We start from the raw sequence: 15599 nt of genomic DNA, 5'->3' as shown, positions 1-15599 counted from the left end.
AACCCTTTTAGAATGTTTAATTTAATGATTTGTCCAGAGAAAAAGGGGAAAAGTAACAAAAGGATACAAGTTTGGACAACAATCAGCCATGAAAATATATGCTTTATTTTCAGTAGCTGTAGATAGCTGTGCATGTTTCTAATGCTTTCTGCCACAGGAACATAATTCTTGTTTTTTTGTGCTTGTTCCTTCTGCTTAAACCTACATACCTAGGAAAACATTAACTGATTTTCGGTCTTCTAAGCAGCAGATACTAATTACAAAGGCATAAATCCAGCAAATGGACCAGTTCAGACAGAGCTTGCCCTTGCACACCTGAAGACCTCAGAGCCCCAAGCTGTCAGAAGGACCAGCCTGCATTGATCTGCCTGTATCATCAGAGTGTAATAATAATTGAATCCAAAACCATAGCTTCAAGGAAACACAGTGCTCATGAAAGATATCATTCTGATAGCTGTCAAAAGACACCTCATTTTTTTCCCATGAGAAGGACAGCTTTAGCTGCAGCAAATAAAGTTTTGCATTGGTGTAACACTTTGCTTATGTCCCTGAGATACCCTGAGTGATTTATTTGATTGACCCACTTAGTGTCTGGTTTTATCTATTGCAACAGCCAGTTCCAATCTAGCAAGTGAGGCCGATATTGAGAAGAGCTGTATGAATTTATTAGACACCTGTCATCCACTTGCAACAATCAGCATATTACACAAGGGCTCAAATGCAGAGAACAGCAGAGGCTTGTGGAGACATGTCTGAGCTTAAACCGTAATTTTCTCTGCAGATGCTTTAAATGGGTATTGATACTAGTAGACACATACGTGCTTAGCAGTAGATATCTTAAAACACTAAAAATTACAAAGTTCTTGAAAACCCCGGCTCATCAGGGTGCTGCTTTTAAGCTGGAAGACTGTTAACTGGGATTTTAAAGGGAGATTGGTGGGAAACCATTTATTCTCAGATGAAAAGTTTCAAAAACAGAAGCTTTACAGACAATTTTGGAGAAATTTTCTTGCAATGTAAATTGTGTAAGTATTTTTTCTTTTTTTTTCCAGAAGGTCTAGACTGAGAGGAATGTTTGGAAATAGGGTGAGTTGATGTTTACAGTTCTCGCTTTCATTCAGTGCACCCTCCACAAGGAGGTCCAGCGGGGCAGGTCACGGGTGGTGGAACGGCAGTGGTTAATACCGGGCCTGATAATGCCGGTTCTTAGCGGGTCCGTGGCGGGAGGCCGAGGAAGGAGCTCTGGTTATTTAAACCGCCAGGATGGGGGGTCTGTAATTATACGGGCTGTTTGCTGGAGCTCTCCCTTGGGCCAGCCGCTACGACGGCTGTGGCGCTGGCCGGGAGCACACCAGCCCGACCCTTCGAGGAGCCGGGTGCCCGCGGCGGCTGCCGGCAGGGCCAAGAGCGGCGCGGACTGGGCCTCCCGCGTCCCGCTTGGAGCCTGCCTGGCCCCGGGCACAGGCACACCGCCGCGGCTGTCGGTGTGAGAGCGGGGGACGTCAGTGGGAGGGGGCCGGACCTGGGCAGGGCAGGGCGGCCGCGTCCCATCCCTCCCCGCCCCTCGCCGCGTCTCCCTCTCTCGCTCACTCCCTTCCTCCGGCTGGGGGCGGGCGGGTCGGCGGTTGCCGGGATTCAACTCTTGCTCCCTCGGTGCATGGTCGTGGCGGGAGCGGAGGAGGGTGAGCCCGGCGGGGCGCGGGCCGGAGGCTGCGGCGGGAGCAAAGCCCCAACGCGGAGGAACCGCCACTGCCCGGCCGAGGTGAGGGGGCGGCGGCCCCACTTAAGTTGTGAGGGGGAGAGAGGGAGGACTAGGACGGCTGGGCACGTTTCCATTCATTGCCCGTGCGGCGGCCGGGCTGCAGTTCACCTCGGGTAGGGGCTTTTAGCCCCAGGACGGGCCGGGAAACTGCCGGGGGGCGAGGAGGGTACGGGGCACGGCGCGGAGGTAACGGCGCGGATGGGGCCGTGGTGCGGCGAGAGCCGCCCAGAGTCCGCCAGCGAAGCGGAGAGGCGGGAGGCACCCCTCGGCCCCTTCCCCGCGGGGCGCCCGGAGCCGCCGGGCTGCCGCGCCGCTCTTTCCCTCCCTCCCTCCTGTGCGGAGGTTCTTCCGAGCCGCCAGCCGCGGCGGGACGCTGGTCTTCCGCCCGCGGGGAGGGGGTACCCCAGGCACACGTACGCAGAACTGAGCGGCCGCGGCTGCCTCTCGGGGTGTCTGCTGCTGGCCGCGGGGAGGCGGCGGGGGGCTGCCAACGCTTTCTCCCATTCCGTTTGTGCGGCGAGAGCAGAAGGAATGGGGCGGGGACGCGGGCCCGAGGCGGGCGGAGCGGCGGGGGCGCCGCCCTCTGGGAACGCTCCCCGGGCGGCTTCGTGCGGGAGCCGAGGCGTGGAGAGAGAGGGGAGCTGGAGGCGAGCTGTCCTCTGCCCGGCCTGCAGCCACGGCCGTGGCACCTGCAGCCCAGTCCGTGGGGTTGGGGACGCTCGCGTCCTCAGAGCTGACCGGGGAAGCGAGGGTTCAGAGCTCACCTTGGCGCATTCTCGCTCCGACGTGTTCTTCCTTCCTCTCGCTTTTCTGCGCTCAAGTTTTTGACGTGTGTGTGTGAGGGTATTTTGTTCCTTAGAGTACTTACAAGAAAGGGCGAGAAGTAGACGGCACAAGTTACCAGTGAAGGTTTGTTGGTAGTTTAGGCGTCGCTCCAAATGAACTCGGTAACATGCCGCTGAGATTGGATCCCACAATTCAGAAGTTGCGGGTGCGTTGGAGCAACATCAAGTAAAACGTGCTGTGTCCGGACAAGTGCGAGCGCTGCCAGTACCTGGTGGTGGGGCGGCTGGGTTGCTCCGTCGTTTGTACTGAGCCAGAAGCAGACAGACGAGATGGTGTGAGTGTGTGCATCCTGAAAACAGATGTGTTATTAGGAATAACTGAAAACAGTTAAAAAGCTTTAGCTGACCTCATCTAGAAGAAAACATTATATGTGTTAATTGAAAGGTTTGGCTTTCATAGAGAAGCATTCCTAGGCACCATTACAGATACCTTAATGAAAATGTCTGCTCAGTCCCAGTCCTGCAGCGGGTTCTGGCTGCACAAGCTCACACCTGCAGGGAGTCCCCTTGTTTTCAGGGGGTTTGCTTTGGTCACTAAAACCTTACAGAGCTGTAACTCACTGAGACCTAAATACATGCTGTGCGCAAAGTGGCTTATTGCAAAGTGTCACTGACGCTAAAATCAGTGTTCCACTTTATTTTTCTGAATAAAACATTTTACAAATATACAATCCCGATTAATCTCCGTCACTTTCTTCTCCTTTCCACCCATTGTTAGTTGCAGGATACAGACAGATCATCAGTCTGCTCTGTTAGGGCAGTTGTTAATGAGAGGGTTTTATCTCAGACACAGTTTTCATGGAAGCATTCCTCAGTTTTCACTGCATATGCTAGTTTCAGCCACTCCAGCTTTAAACACATCACAGCCTTCTTCACAGGTTTCCTCTGTCTGGGTCATGGCATGGGTTTAATCAGTATCTGAGAAATTGCCCACTTTATCCTTTTTTAGTTAATCTGCTGTTTTTATTAAGCATTCTGGGAAATGCTTGCGAGATGATGTACCCATATGTCGGGCAAGTAATAGTGATGCCATTTGCTTTTAAGAAGTATAAATCACTGGGACTGGGTACAGCATTTCTGTATAAGAGTGTCTTTTTATCTTTTTTTTTTTACCTTTTTAATCAAACCATATTCTTCCACATTTTCTCACAGTCACTCTTGCGTGTGCTTTGCTTGTAAGTTTGGAACAGGAACACTGCTGGCTAAGGCTGAAAGGAAGCCAGTAATTTTTCATGTTCTACCTTGTAGCTGTGAAAATTGCTTGTGGTGTTCTGTAATACAGTAGGACAATGACATAGTAAATGCTATATGGTATTACATCGGCAGAACCAAGTTGGACTGCAGGTGACTATATAGCTGGCACCAGGCAAGAAACACAGTGTTTTGTTTTGTGTATGGTGTAGACATTACTGTTCAAATAATCATTACATGAAAAGGAAACCACATCACTATTTTCCTGAGTGATATGAAGAGCACAACTCTTAATCAAAATTTGTATTTCCAGAAGCTTCTCCTTTGTTGGACAGTTAGAGTACCAGTTGAAGGGCTCCCAAGTAAAAGAGTAGCTCTTAGAATGAGGGGACATGTTGTACATGGGGTGGCAGTTCCTAGCTGAAGTAAGATTCCTGGTTATTCACTGAAGGCAACAACCAGCTTCTAGGAATTTCACCCTCAGCCTCTTAAAGGTAACTTGTTACAAGAGGAAAAGGAAGCAGTTTCTTCACAATAGGAACACCCCCACTGAGGGGGCATGCAGCAGCCCAGAGCTGTTTGGTGAATCTTGGAGGGCAGTGAGAATGGCTGCTCTGCTGTCCCTAACTGTCCTCACTTCCTACACACACGTGTGTTTATGCACAGGAACAAGCAACACGGCTCCTCTTGTTGACTGACCCTTTGCACCATCCCATCTGCAGGGAGGAGAGCAAAGATCAACTTCTGAGCTGCTGGTGGCATTTGGCAATGATAGAAGCCGTTTTGTGCCACCGTTCCTTATTTTCCCATGAACAGGGGCCTTCTGTGTCTCTCCATTTGCCTCTTCCCTCTCTGTTTTCAGGGCCTCCCTTCCCCCACAGCAGTTCCCATTTCTCTGCTTTCTGCCTAGGGGATAAATCATTTGTGGTGTCAACATTCTGAACTCACTTGGGAAAAAGGGCAGAGGTGGTGAATGGCTGGAAGGTGTTATGGCTCTCAGAGTCCTTTCTTTGATGCAGAGACAATTGCTGATGTGATTATATCTGACAAGTCTGTTAAAATGATGCCAAAGACTTTTGCTTACATTGTATTTCCCTCCTGGTTTTACAGCTTTCACAAAAATTGGCAGGATTCTTCCAGGTCATGGTGCCTAAAATCTGCTCTGGAAAGGTGAACTAACGGGTGCGTTCTTCTAAAATCACCTTCCTACATACATAAACTGGAATTAAGCTGAATTTATTGCCTTTTTAAGGACCAGATGAAAAATAGTGTTATCACTTGTCTTTTAAAATTGCTGAGGAGGTATGGTCAGATACTCTGAAAGGTGCGTAAAAGACAGTTTTATTATTTTTTTTTTTAAACAGTCTTCTAAGTAAAGCAAATAGTTTGGGTCATTCTTCTGTTATATTATTGAAAGTAGTTAATGCATTTTGGAAAATATTTTAGTGCTGATTTCAGATATAAAATTTTTATAATTGCTTTTGTTTCTCCCTATGCTTAGATTTTAGGAGGTCAGACATAAACCACCGATAAGCATTTCAACACTGGTTAATCAGAGAATTTTCCTAGAAATATTTTCCTAGAAGATAGCTTTTGGAAAGTAATTCCAAGAAAAACAAAACCCGCAATGAAAAATAATTTAATTATAAATTTGCTGCAAAAGCAAGCAAATGACTGCAAATGTGCCTGGTCTACATGGTGGATCAGGAATATATCTGAAATTGTAAACTCAGGGAATGCATGTGACAACTGGGCAATTATCTTTTCCATGACAGAGCACATATATATCACAGCAGAAAATATTCAGACTGTTGTGTTCGCACATTCAATAGCATTCAGTTTCTGACTGAGTATATATAATTAAAAAAATGTATCAGTCTGTTGGTGAAGGTTAATTTCTCCAGTTTACCTTGTCTTCTGCTTCTCATAATCATACTATCTCAGCTTGGAGCTGTGTAGTTAAGTTAGATGTGGGCACTTCACAGGAGAATCCAGAATGTTTGAGACATAGCTGCATGAGCAGAATGCTGCAGCAGTATTTGTTCCTGAAAACATTTCTTATATTGGCTTAAATGTTGCTGGCTGGTGTTTCCTGAGGCCCATAGTGAAAGCATGGAAGCTAAATGATAAACCATAAAAATGAAACACTGTAGAAAGAGAAAAAATATCTTTGAGAAAGCATCATACTGTGTTCCAGTCAGTGAGAAGACTGTAATAAATGAACCCAGATGCAAAGAAAGTCTTTCAGCTGATTTTCAGATCTTTTCATTTTTACCTTTGTAGAGTTTCTAGAGTTCAGAAAGGATTAAGAAAACAATATTGCTGAAGCAGTTGCGCAGCCTCATTTGTCACTGTTGTCTCCATTTCAAGTTACATTGTCTTAGTACTGTCTTATTATCTTGAAGACTGTGGAGGTATTTTTAGATTCATGTTTTGTATGTGGTATGTAACACCTTACCAGTGAAAATGACTTGAATTTGAATTAGCTTTAGAGTTCACTAATTGATTTTCATGTTTGCCAACACCTGACATTGCATACATTGTATGTATTCTCAAAGATTGTTTATGACAATTTACCAGTTATTAATAATAAGCATTATTAATGCTGTCACTCTGTTCTGTAGATGAAGTCATATAACAAGCTTTAATAATAAAATTGATATGTATTTTAGGGTTTGATTGTAGATTGTTGGCCTTTTCATCTTGCAGGATTCTTTTTCATCCTGAGTGGGTTCTTCTGTTACTGTGCTTTAGAAAAAAACCTTGTAAGTTTACTTCTAATAGAAATGGTTAACAGGATAGTTGTAGTAGTTACACTTTGGACCTGGTCTGAATTGAATGTTGCATTTTCTTATTAAAAGCTGTACAGTTTTTGAACCAGCTTAGTTCAAGCAATGTGGCTTCTCAGGTGGCTGAGACTTTGGGTAGCTGTGGCAGAACTTTCTTGGTTCAGCTTCTGGGCATAATCCCTTAAACCTATTTGGAAAGAATCACCTGTGATGTGGGAGGATAAATTCAGTCTCTCTATTTGATCTTCTACTGAGATTGCAAATAGGGTGCCAGTTGGTGCCATCTGTGTTTATGGATTTTGCAATAGTATTCACTAGGAAATTATCTGAAAGCCAAATCAGTTTACATAGGTCAGTGAATTGCAGCTTGCAAAGGCTTATGTCTGGGATCATTGTAAACAGGTTTTTCAGAGTTTTCATTGAACTTTCATTTGTCAAAACCTGACCTCATCATTAAAGTGCATGGTGGTGCTAATGCACCAGTTTTATATTCTGGCAAATGCATTTGAGAGAAGCTTTATTTTAATGGTTACATACTCTTGTTTTTTCTTTCAGCGTGTGTGTATTGCTTTGATATGTCCTGTGCAAAAAGGAGTTTTGTGGAGGAAAAGCTGTAAAAAAATATTTTCAGATATAGGGTGGTGGACTGTTTTTATGAAATGTTAAGTAGGTGGTGTATATGTAGTGCTGTAAATGCAACTACTGTTCCTGCAATAAAGTACCTGTAAAAGAGAAGGTGCTCCAGTTAAGGGTATAGTTTGTCAGATATCTAGATTTTAATAATGTCCTTGTTTCAGCTGGGATAGAGTTAATTTTCATCCTAGTAGCTGGTATAGTGCTGTGTTTTGGATTTAGGATGAGACTAATGTTGATAACGCAGTGATGTTTCTGTTGTTGCTGAGCAGTGCTTACTCTAAGTCAAGGACTTTTTGGCTTTTTCTTGTGCTGCCCTGCCAGTGAGGCTGGAGGTGCACAGGAAGTTGGAGGGAACACAGCCAGGACAGCTGATCCTAACTGGCCACAGGGGTAACCCATGCCATATGACATTATTCTGAACATATAAAGCTAGGGGAAGGAGGAGGTCTGGGGGCATTTTGAGTGATGATGTTTGTTTTCCCAAGTAACCATTATACTTGATGGAGCCCTGCTTTCTTGGTGATGGCCTTAAACACCCTCCTGCCAATGGGAAATAGTGAATGAATTCTTGTTTTTCTTTTCTTGCATGTGTGGCTTTTGCTTTACCAATTAAACTGCCTTTATCCTAACCCACAATTTTTTTCACTTTTGCCCTTCTGTAAGATTCTCCTCCACATCCCACAAAGGGGGAGAGGAAATGAGCAGCTGTGTGGTGCTGAGTTCCTATCTGGGATTAAAACACAACAACTAAAGTCAGATTTGTGCATAATTTCTCAAAAGAGTTCTTTGTGTGCAAAGAATGGCAGCATCTTTCTACATAACTATTTAGTACTGATGAATAGTATGTATTGAATTGTGCTTGTAATATGAATAGTGGAGGGTAAGTCACATAAATACTGTTGCTTTCTTAGCCTTGTATGGAACGCACTTTATTTCACAAAATAAGGGAGGAAGTGTAAGTGGCCATAGTAACAATTTTAGCAATTGTAACTGTTTCAGAACAGACACCTGGTAGAACCTGAACATCATTCTGTGTAGGCAAGTCCAAGTAATTCAGAATTTATAAGAAAATTTCAAAGGTAAGTTCTAGTCTAAATATGGTAACATATTCCTTTATAACTTCTACATGTTGAGATTAGTTGCATTTATGTTAATTTTAAATTCATAACTTGTGGATTTGTTTCTGTGCTTTTAGAAAATTGTTTTTACTTACTAGTTCAACATTAAGTGGTGGGCCGAGTTGGTAATAGAATGAAATTATAGTTTTATGCTTAACAGGAAGTTTCATGCAGTGTTGTGTCTTCTCTCTGCATTAATTTTTCTCAGGACAGTGTTGGTATGATGTGGTTTACCTTTCAGGAGTTAAAAAAGGTCTAATTTTTCTCCCTGTTTTCTTTAAGCTACTAATAGACATAGAACAAGACAGTTGGCGTGCAAGATTTTCCACAGACTGCCCAGCTGATTGCTTTGCTGAGATAACTTAGCAGAGATATCCAGTTTGCAGAAATGTGCATGAGGTTTGTGTTGTGCATACAACATGTGTTTATTCAGTCATTAGTCATGATCATGACTGCATAAAATCAATGTAATTACCTTCAACCAATCTTTATATCTAAGTGACCCAGACCGCATTCCATGACAGCCCTGACAGTTTGAATTAGAGCTTGCCTTTCATCGCAGCCAAATTTGGAGTACAGAAATATCCAGCCTTTCTTGAGTTTTCTTAGTGCAAGAATGGTATGTGTTGATGTGAAAGAGTGAAAGTCCAGTCTAAAACAGAGCCTAAGGAGAATTCTAATTCTTTTGGTGCTTGAGTAGCCCATGTAAGCAGAGTTTACCTAACTTTTCTGTTGCACATTACATACATTGCACAGAAGATGTGCAATCTTTTGCTTTCAGTGTGCATCAGGAGTGTGGTGCGTGCATGCATGCACTGTGCTTTCCATAGTATGCATCTGCTTCCAAGCCACATTTAAGGAGTGTTTTAAGGGGAAGGTCAGAGAATAGAAGTCCATGCTTTCAGCACTATGCCTTCAGCTCTTGGCAGCTAGTCTTCCTCTCTTTCCACAGGCTTCTTGGAGTTTGACAGGGAAAAGGTCTGAATGAATAGTTTATGTGTGAGCAGGTTGTTTGTAGCCTTATTTTTTTCAAGGCAGCCATGTAACAGCCTCTTTTCCCCCACTTTTTTTTTTATTAATCGCTGAAAAGAAAAGGTTCTGCCTCAGGTCCAAGGAAAAGAACATAAAAAGGCAGGACTAGAAGAGACCTTATGAAGTCATCCAGTCCATTCTTTTCCCCAGGAGAGGAGCATTCATATTTATCATCTCTGACTTGTTCTAAGGAACTCAGTAGTCTCCCATACATCATCATGTTACACAATTCATACCTTTTTTGTTGCTGTTTAACGCCATAACTACCCATGCTGCATCTGTATTGGACAAAGCAAATAATTATTTTTCTTCTTACAATGTGTTTTATTGTGTTTCTTCTAAGCTATCATGACCTCTTTTTCTTTAAGTTCAGTTCTTTTACCTCACAGGTACTGTTTTCTTTACACCAGTTATTTTTGTTGGTTTTCTTTGGGTTATCTTCCATTACTTCACATGTGTTTTGTTCTGTCCAAGTTAAGACTGTATTTAACTTGAGGTTTTAATGACATTGAGTAAAATGAAGTAGTATCTTCTTCATACTTACTGACACAGCACGTCTTTTTTGCAGCACTGTGATTTTTTTTTTTTTTTTTTTTTTTTCATGGTCAGGCAGTGATCCACCAGATCCTCATCTAAGGATGCGTGTTCTAAGATATTTTTCACACTTATCATTAGAGAGCTGGTTATTTCTGCCTAACTGTATCATCTTGCACATGTTCTTACTGAAGATGACATTGTTTTTTCAGGTCATTCCTCTAGGTCTTCATTTTGAATTCCTGTCTTTTCCTCCAATAAACATTCTACCTTTTCTAAATTAACATTGCCCGGTAATAAAATAGCTTACTTTATTACATAATGCAAATCATGAGAATACTGGAACAAATTTCTTTGGAAACCTTAGCTAAAAAGGGCAAAAAAAAAAATTTTACTAAGTCTCTTTTTTATGCTTGTAAAGACCCTTTTCAGTGAAGGAAGGGTAGAGGAGAGAGAAAATTTTAGGATAAAGTGTTTTACTTGTAGTGCAAGTGATTTAAATCTGATCTGGGTATTGAAGAAACTGTGGAAAGAAAAGTTCACCAGACTTCTGATAGTCCTGTGGACTGGGGAAAGCAATTCATGGCAATTGTAGTGCTGAGAAACCTCCTTTCCCCACAAATTTTTCCATTAATTTACAGGTGATGGAAGAAAATATTTTCACAAGAAACTGTTGGCCTCCATCCTTGTCTATTTTTGTAATATTAATTCTAGTTAATTGTGTAATCAAAGGCTGTTGAAAAAATGCACTTTCAGGGGTAGTAGCTGTAGTTAAGGAAGTGCAAGCGTGTGGAAAGGGAAAACATAAAGGTCAAACTCAGTCAGAATTAAATGTCGGTAAGAAGGCAGGTTGGAAAAGAATTTGAGGAGCAAATTGAGGAGCAGAAAGTCTGATGCAGAGAGCCTGTAGGGCCCAGATTATTGGGCAATAAAAAGAACATTCAGGGAAAGTAAAGCCATAGAAGAAAGACTAAGTGTATGTTTTGCTTTTCCAGTTCACTGCAGGGACAATCGGAGATGCTTAAAACCTTCCATACAAAGGAAAATTAGCGACAAGAGACAACTGTGATTGTGATGATAGTTTTATAAAAACATGAACAAGATGGTGAGGCTGATAAGGATCAGTTGTTCATTGACTGTCCCAGTATAAGAACTAATGAGCGTGGAAATGAAACCAGCGGGTGTTGGGTTCAGAACAGCAAAAAGAGTTTTGTTTCATGCACATATCATTAAGCTGTGTAACCCCACAGGATGTGTTAGATACTGAAAATTTATACCAATTCAAAGGGAGACTGGACAAAATGAATAGAAGAAAAGTCTGTAGGGAATTATGAAATACGTAAGCTTGACCTCTGGCTTTGAAAGTCCCTGAGCTGCAAATTATTGAGGACTGGAGCGTATCTGGGGAAAGAATGACTAAATGCTTACACTATTCTTATCTTCTTCCCCGGACATCTGCTTTTGGCTGCTCTTGGAGACAGGGGTACCGAGTAGAAGATTTGACCTGGCATAATTTTAGATTTGTCTTTTTAAATCGTAAAACTCAAGACACATCTTTCTGTGAGTTAGCAGCTGAGGGTAGCATCTGCAAATCTTGTACTTTGTAGACCTAAAGCATTCTATTTGTTTTCCTTACAATTTAAGGCATAAGTACATTTTTAATAAAGCACAAAAATTACCATGAACATTTGTTTGTCTTCTGCCAGTTGGCATCAGCTACAAATTACGTTTCATTTCAGTCATGCTAAACTGCCAGATGAGATAATACTCATTGTCTCATTTAGGCAATCTAAGCAGCTATGTCTGTAATCCTAACTTGATTTATTTTCTCCTCTGTGTGTGAAATTGTATTGAATACAGAAGTTTTTCTTCTCTCTGCCCTTCTCCCTTCTACTATAGATAATTTAAACTGCTGACATGCACACAGAGTATGTGAGATTCTCTGCAGGTAGATAAAAGACTGAAAGCTCTTAGAGGCCTGACAGGGACAGAGCAGTATAGAGGGAGGAGGATGCTGTGTTACTTTTTGTTCTACAGATGCTGCTTTAATGGATTGATTTAGAGTGCTGAGTCAATGATATGTCTTTAACACACTCGCCAGCAGGTCAGAACCCCATAACCATACAATGCAAACATCTCATGTAAACATACCTTGTCATCCTCAATTTTAACGTTAACCTTGTACTAGTAGATTTTCTGCTCTGTCACGTATTGTTCATCTCTCTGTGACTGTCCTAATGCCAGATCAGGTATCGTTTGTCTCCTTCAGCTGGCATGAAGTCAGCAAGAATGCAACATCCTGCACTCTGGCAGATTTGACAGAAATGTGATTGTGTCTGCACCTGCTCAGGGAGTAAATTTGTATTGCATGGTGATCATACCAGATGGTAACGTACCAGATGGTAATCTGGCACTATTGAAGGCACAGCCATGTGTTACACATGCATTCTTTACTTTTCTCTCATGTATTAATGTATTTAACATGCTTTTACTGCGTTTTCCAAAGTGACTGTAGTGGCTAAATGAACAGTGCCTTTCCCACTAGACTGTGTCTACAGGCTTCTTCATGTCTTACCACCTAAGTGTTTCCTCTGTTCTTGTAATACCAAATAAACAATTTATCCTCCTTTTCTCTGTGGTCTGACGCATGAGGGAAAGTAACTTTGGCTGGAGGTAGAAAGCCTGTGCAGTGATTATACTGCCACAGAGAGTTTTTAGTACCAGGTATTAGACTGTCCCATGTGGTAGAGTTCCCAGGTTATCCTGTGCTGCTGTAATAGAGGCTGGGTTAAAGAAGCAAGGATTACGTAGGTTTTAGGAAGCTCCTTCCTGAGCCTTTGTAGTCAGTTCCCATGTCTGTTGCTGAAAATAGGTTGATCAGACTGAAACTCTTTACAGTTTACTTCACATACCAAAGTGGTCATCATTGAATTATGTGGCTTTGGAGCTGGTGAAAGAAAGGCAACATTTGGGTTTGTGTAGGTAAGACTATTGAAGTTTGTTGTAAATAACTGAGTGCTGTTTTGTTCTTTTTGGTATGTTTGTGTACAGTAGCTACTTTGATCTCTACACATTGAGTGAACGTTAATTGATGTTACCACAGTAGAGTTGTTTTGTGACTACCTTAAGAATAAACTGTAGGAAAACCTGAAAGTATTCTCATGTTCAAATATCATCATCTGATACCTGCAAATATTTGAACTGATGATGCATTTGCATATAAAAAACAGAATTCTCTTCTCTGAAGGTTTATTAAAGCTATGCCAAATACAATTAATCATATTCAACAACATCACAGTTGGGAATTTTGGAATTGATTAAGGAAGATAAGTTCTCTGTTTAGACAGGGAAGCTGTCCAGCTATTCTGTTGGACAAAATCACCTCTTCTGTATGGACAGGAGAAGGTTCAGCTATGTCATTAACTGATTATACAGAGAAGTATGTCAGGTAAGCATGAACCTACTGTTTAGATACCTAACAGTCTTCCTTTAAGTTGAAGAACAATGAAAAGTTCTTTGCTAGGCAACCAGGGAATACACTCAAGGGTTCATGCTTTAGATACAAGCTGTGAAAACAGTTCAAAGAAAATCCTTTAAATGTTTTTTTTTTTTTTCTCTGTTTAGCCTTTTGCTATTGATTTATACTCCAAAAATATGGCTTCTATGACTGGAGTGTTGGAATGGAAGATTACGGGCTTCTTAGAAAAGACAGGCCCCGCAGGCGGGGAGGGGAAGTTGCCCTTTATGTTAGGGATAGGCTGGAGAGTATGGAACTCTGGGGACAGGTGATCAGTTAACAGAGAGTTTGTGGGTCAGGGTTAAAGGGAAAACAGTGATGGGAGACATTACTGTGGGGATCTGTTACAGACCGCCTGACCAAGAGGACTCTGTGGATGAAGCACTCTATAGACAGATAAGAAAAGCCTCACGCTCACAGGCCCTCGTTCTCATAGGGGACTTCAGCCACCCTGACATCTGTTGGAAGGACGGTACGGCCCGGCACAAGCAATCCAGGAGGTTCCTCGATTGTGTGGAAGACAACTTTCTTCTGCAAGTAATAGAGGAGCTGACAAGGAGAGGTGCCATGCTTGACCTCATGCTCACCAACAGGGAAGGGCTGGTTGGAAATGTGACGCTCCAGGGCAGCCTTGGATGCAGCAATCACGAGATGGTCGAATTTGAGATCCTCAGGACAGTGAGAAGAGTGTGCAGCAAGCTCACTTCCCTTGACTTCAAGAGAGCAGACTTTGGCCTCTTCAAGAGCCTGCTTAGTAAGGTTCCGTGGGATATATCAACCAAGACTCTTGGTTGATATTCAAGGATCACTTGCTACAAGCTCAGGAGCGTTGCATCCCAACCAGAAGGAAATGCAGCAGGAGGGCCAGGAGACCTCCTTGGATGGATAAGGAGCTGCTGAGGAAAATTCGAATGAAAGAAGAGACTTATAATAAGTGGAAGCAAGGACAGGCAGCTTGGGAAGAATACAGGGGTGTTGTCCGGGAAGCTAGGGACCATGTTCGGAAAGCTAAGGCCCAGTTAGAATTAAATTTGGCTAGGGATGTTAAGGATAACAGGAAGGGATTCTAGAGGTACATAGCAAATAAAAAACAGACTAGGGAGAATGTAGGCCCCCTCAGGAAGCTCTTGGGAGAACTGGCTACACAGGATTTGGAGAAGGCTGAGGTTCTGAATGACTTCTTTGCCTCGGTCTTCACTGGCAAAGGCTTTGGCCAAACCACCCAAGTCTTGGAAGGCAGAGACGCAGGGACTGTGAGAATGAAGACCTTGGGCCCACTGTAGGAGAGCATCTGATTCGAGACCATCTTAAAAACCTGAACATGCACAAGTCCATGGGACCTGATGAAATCCATCCATGGGTCCTGAAGGAGCTGGCGAATGAAGTTGCAAAGCCACTGTCCATCATATTTGAAAAATCGTGGCAGTCAGGTGAAATTCCCAATGACTGGAAAAAGGGAAATATAACCGCCATTTTCAAGAAGGGGAAAATGGGTGACCCAGGGAATTACAGACCAGTCAGTCTCACCTCTGTGCTTGGCAAAATCTTGGAGCAGATTCTCCTGGAAGGCATGCTAAGGCCCATGAAAAACAACAAGGTGCTTGGTGACAGCCAGTATGGCTTCACTAAGGGGAAATCCTGCCTGACCAATTTGGTGGCCTTCTCTGATGGGGCTATGGAACTGATAGACAAGGGTGGAGCAGCTGATGTCATCTACCTGGACTTGTGTAAAGCATTCGACACTGTCCCACACAACATCCTTGTCTCTGAATTGGAGACATCAATTTGATGGATGGACCACTCGGTGGATAAAGAACTGGCTGGATGGCCGCACAGAAAGAGTTGTGGTCAATGGCTCAATGTCCAGCTGGAGACCAGTAACGAGTGGTGTCCCTCAGGGATCGGTGTTGGGACCGGTCTTGTTCAACATCTTTGTCGCTGACATGGACAGTGGGATTGAGTGCGCCCTCAGCAAGTTTGCTGATGACACCAAGCTGTGTGGTTCGGTTGATACGCTGGAGGGAAGGAATGCCATCCAGAGGGACCTTGACACGCTTGTGAGGTGGGCTGATGCCAACCTCATGAAGTTTAACCATGCCAAGTGCCAGGTCCTACACCTGGGTCGGAGCAATCCCAGGCACAGCTACAGGTTGGGCAGACAAGAGATTCAGAGCA

At 43.1% G+C, this 15599-nt stretch overlaps 1 protein-coding gene across 6 annotated transcripts in view; it reads left to right on the top strand.

Annotated features, from left to right (window-relative positions):
• Positions 1-672: 672 nt before the first annotated feature.
• Positions 673-15599, top strand: part of LHFPL2 (LHFPL tetraspan subfamily member 2) — a 128922-nt gene continuing 113995 nt past the window's right edge. For 2 of the 6 annotated variants that reach the window (XM_061475898.1, XM_061475894.1), the window contains exon 1: positions 673-1762. The gene's annotated coding sequence lies outside the window, so the exon portion shown is untranslated. The other 4 variants (XM_061475899.1, XM_061475897.1, XM_061475896.1 and 1 more) reach the window with 3 other exon arrangements.

This window comes from Pezoporus flaviventris, unplaced genomic scaffold (assembly GCF_033815535.1).
Source record: "Pezoporus flaviventris isolate CSIRO_AGI_PZ_B2104156 unplaced genomic scaffold, CSIRO_AGI_Pfla_v1 ptg000090l, whole genome shotgun sequence".
NCBI classification, from domain to species: domain Eukaryota; kingdom Metazoa; phylum Chordata; class Aves; order Psittaciformes; family Psittacidae; genus Pezoporus; species Pezoporus flaviventris.
This window is presented reverse-complemented; position numbering and strand designations above follow the sequence as displayed.